The 4524-nt window shown below is 43.1% G+C and overlaps 1 long non-coding RNA gene across 1 annotated transcript; it reads left to right on the forward strand.

The window, feature by feature from the left end:
• Positions 1-644: 644 nt before the first annotated feature.
• Positions 645-1213, forward strand: LOC143715594 (uncharacterized). Its single transcript, XR_013195830.1, has 3 exons — positions 645-760; positions 796-1020; positions 1075-1213. It is a non-coding gene; the product is annotated as an uncharacterized LOC143715594 (long non-coding RNA).
• Positions 1214-4524: the final 3311 nt, after the last annotated feature.

The following is a 4524-nucleotide window of genomic DNA, read 5'->3' on the forward strand; positions in this document are numbered from 1 at the left end:
GCATTACAATAATCTAGCCTTGATGTCATGAACGCATGAACTAGTTGTTCCGCATTTGTCAATGAGAGCATATGACATAATTTAGATATATTTTTAAGATGGAAAAATGCGGTTTTACAGACACTAGACACATGACTTTCAAATGAAAGATTGGTATCAAAGAGCACACCCAGGTTCCTAACTGTCGACGAAGACTTAACAGAGGAGCCATCAAGTGTTAGACGGTATTCTAGGTTATTACGTGTGGAAGTTTTTTGTCCAATAATTAGAATCTCTGTTTTTTCAGAATTTAGTAGTAGGAAATTACTAGTCATCCAATTTTTGATATCAACTATGCATTCCGATAATTTTGTGAATTGGTGAGTTCCGGTGCATCTACCAACCCAGAAAACATCTCCGGTTACTATCGTAACCTCGGTTCCCCGAGAGGTGGGAACGAGACATTGCGTAGCTACGCTGCGGGAACTCCTCCCTTCTCTACTTTTGTTGAAATTTTATGGGCTAACGCCAGCTTGGAACAGCTGGACAATTTTCACGAAGTATTCAAATACTGACAGGCTCGCGGGCAGTATAAAATGCATAGGCACAACAATTGCGTCAGAATCATGACTGAACGCTGCACAGCTGATCAAACAACGAGCACGGCGGCTAACGTAATGTCTCGTTCCCGCCTCTCAGGGAACCGAGGTTACAATAGTAACCGGAGACGTTCCCTTTCGAGAGTTGTAACTCTACATTGCGTAGCTACGCTTCTGGAACTGTATTAAATCCCGCTGTGAGAGTAGTGAAGACAAGCTCGGGGAAAACGGGGCCAAGCTACACCAGCCACGGAAGAGACAGAGGGTCAGCCAATAGCCGCGCCGCTAGGAGTGCTCGCATCCAATAGGCAGAACTAGAGCAATGAGACATCATCCCTGACCCTATCATAATTTGCATATACAAACGCAATGAAAGCGAAGGCTGCACTGATCCAGGGCAGACACAACACAATAAGCACTCAAGCATGAAAGTAAACACAGTGTCAACAGCCTTAGCAGTAACAGCTGTATTAAACACTAGTAGCCATATACACAGAGTCAACAGCATAGCGGTAACCACTGCGTACAACTAGAACAGTTCACAATACATGAGTAAGGAACTAAACTCACTGAAAGCACTTGAGACGCCACAGACGGTACATCCAGCTTGTAAAATCTGGCGAAGGTGTTCTGAGAGGACCAGCCAGCAGCAAAACATAAATACTAGAATACAATACATACCTCTAGACCAGGCCCATGAAGAGGCAACATTCCTCGTCGAATGAGCTCATATATTAGGGGGGACAACCTTCCCCTGGCAAGTGTAAGCCAGCCGACAGCGTCCACAATCCAATGAGATAGTCTCTGTTTTGAGACAGTTGACATCTTTCTCTTAGTACAGCAACCAAAGCACATGAAAAGCTGGCCCAACTGAAGGAAGGCGGCCGTGTGATTCACATACATCCGCAAAGCCCTGTTACAGGGCAAACAGTGCTCTGAGCGTCAGTGTCACGCGAGGATGACAGCTCAGCAGATAAGCGGGCAGAGAAACATCCTGTGCTTTAAGCATGTAACGTTAGCGAGAGACTTAGGCACGTAGCCCCGTCTCGGCCGGAGAGTAACAATGCAGTCGCCGGGTCCGAAACAGATAATATCACCATCCATGAGAACACGTGCAAGTCTCCAATGCAGTTAGCTGAAGCAAGGGCATGGAGCAGAGCCATTTTTTGAGCCCAGAGAGAGCTCCTTAATAGCAATCGAAACCAAGAGCTCAAAAGGCGGTAGAGAATGAGCCCTCAAAACTAGAGCTAGATCCCACGGCGGCACTAAAAGCAGCACACCGTCAGCAGCCGTAGCGACGACAACTGTGAATATATGCAGTTAGATCAGAATAGCCAGTTGCACTGAAGGATACAGGGCAACATAACGGCATAAACACATATCAGTATATACATAAGCACTAGTGATGCGCGGCTCGTCTCATAACCCGCAGACCCCGCGGGTAACCCGCAGGTTGGGTTGGGGCGTGAAAGAAATTGTCACTTTATTTGCGGGGCGTGTTATTAAAAGCAAAATAAATAAAAAAATCCATGTAGGTTGCGTGCAATTTCCAGCCTATATTAAATATTTGGGAATATATATTTTCATATTTTATTAAGTTCTTTGATAAGGTTACAATACGAATGCTGTAGCAACTTAACTTGTGTGATTTCCCCAAACCTTTGGGCATCACGTGACACGTCACGAAAGCGGCGAGCCAAGCAGCTCCCGCCGCCAGCCACGACAACAAGAGCGGAGAAATAAAAGTGAAGATGGAAGACGAGGTACGGGAGAAATTGAGGTCGGGAATTTACATAATTAAAAGAAAAAAAAGGTCAGGCTGCTAAATCTAATGTTTGGAACCGGTTCTCAAAAATAGTTGCAGCAGGAGACAGAATCGGCTACGTGAAGTGCAACTCGTGTGAAAAATATACAAACAGGAGAGCCACAAAACGGGCATTTCCACTTTTCCAGCATGTCAAGACATACTTGTGGGGGGTCTAAGAAATAAAAAATTGTTTAGCCTATTAGATGAATACAAACACTGCTTTGTAAATGTGGAATATGTTTATCATTATCTTATTAATATGACCAGATTTATGGTTCATATTCATAATCGTCTGTTGTTGCAAGGACGATGTTTAAAGGACGAGTTTACAGGACGATGTTTCCAAGCACTTTCAGGCTGAAATAAAGGCTGTTTTCATTTACATTACAAAACCTAGTATGTCTATTTAACGGTTGCGGGTGCGGGGCGGGGCGGGTTGTAAAAATAGATACAGTGGGGCGGGGCGGGCTAGGGCGGGCCAAATAATTTCATAAAAGCGGGACCCGAGGGTCGGAAAAAAAGCCGACCCGTGCATCACTAATAAGCACAGTGTCAGCGGCCATAGCGACGACAACTGTGAATATACACAGTTAGATCAGAATAGCCAGTTGCACTGAAGGATACAGGGCAACATAACGGCATATACACAGTTACATCAGAATAGCCAATTGCACTGAAGGACCCAGGGCAACATAACGGCATAAACACATATCAGTATGTACATAAGCACAGTGTCAGTGGCCATAGCGAAGACAACTATGAATATACGCAGTTAGATCAGAATAGCCAGTTGCACTGAAGGATACAGGGCAACATAACGGCAAAAATACATATCAGTATGTACTAGTGTTGTTGTCAAGACCACCTAACCCGACACCAAGACAAGACCAGAGTGTATCAAGACCGAGAAAAGACCAAGACTTTAAGGGGCTAAGACAAAGACCAGCGCTCCACACTACATGACACAATGAAATATGAAACATGATCAAAAGAGCTTCTCAGATTGATCTGAAAGATCCACATTACCATAAAAAACACATAGATATTAAACACTCAAAGCTGAAATAAACTTAACCATCTTTATTCAATACTCCTGGGTGACTTCCATCATTTAGTACAGAATGTAAAACAATTATTCATTGTTCATCACTAAAGTCTTCACTTTTCTCTGCCTTTTATAACAATACATAAAGTTATGTTGTTTTTAAATCAACAACAATCCTTTTTTTATTTTAACCACATAGCTAAATGTGTAAAAAAATGCGAGCAAAAATTGAAATTCAATTAAAGTTTACCGTTAACTACAGACGTTGCATCCATTGATTCCACCATGTTTCTCACTGACACGCCCCCAACTCAGATCAGGGCATAAAGAAAATACCGAGCTCCCCACTGGTATTTACGACATTGTGGTGGCCTTCAAGTGCATTCCACTCGTAATTACGATCTATACAAGATAACTTGAACGCACAAATATCTCTAAGTTAGCTCACTCACCCAAACGAGGGAGCATCACTTCGGCACGTAACTTTAATGTCGGGAGCTGTATGCAGCTGACATTAGCTAAGGTCGATGTAACTTAACATTAGCTACACAGCTTTATGTGGCCTGTCTCATCATTGTTTATCATAAGCAAAAATTTAACTTAGGAACAAGTTATCACCACATACACCCCCTCAACCTCTCAAAGTTAACACTGCATTTGCTTACTTCCCTTAATATATTAACAATACTGTACACAGGTAGCTAACTTAAAGAGATTTAGTCAATATTAGCTATACATATTGTGTGAGGGGTAAAGCATTTTGGTACAAGGCAGATTTTTTACGTTAACTAGCCAGCTTTGCTCACATCACTTACATAGCTTAACGTTACCTATCTTTGTGCTTCCTTTCTAAGTGACGATAAAAGTTTGACGTAGTCCCCACCTTCTCTGAAAGCGAAGCACTGCAGAATTTACAAGAAGCTGTATGCTTTCTTCTGGATGTTGTTTTACTGAAGATTTTGCAGACATCTTTTCCCGCTCCCAGACAACCACAGGTCCCTTTCTTGGGAGTGCGAGTGAAAGGGGGCGGGGATGACCTTGACGAAAGAGCTCACATGTTAAGGGGGGTCTGTCCTCCTGAACGTGCCCTAGTG

This window comes from Siphateles boraxobius, unplaced genomic scaffold (assembly GCF_051911475.1).
Source record: "Siphateles boraxobius isolate OS27281-9 unplaced genomic scaffold, OSU_SipBor_1 6, whole genome shotgun sequence".
Lineage (NCBI taxonomy): Eukaryota > Metazoa > Chordata > Actinopteri > Cypriniformes > Leuciscidae > Siphateles > Siphateles boraxobius.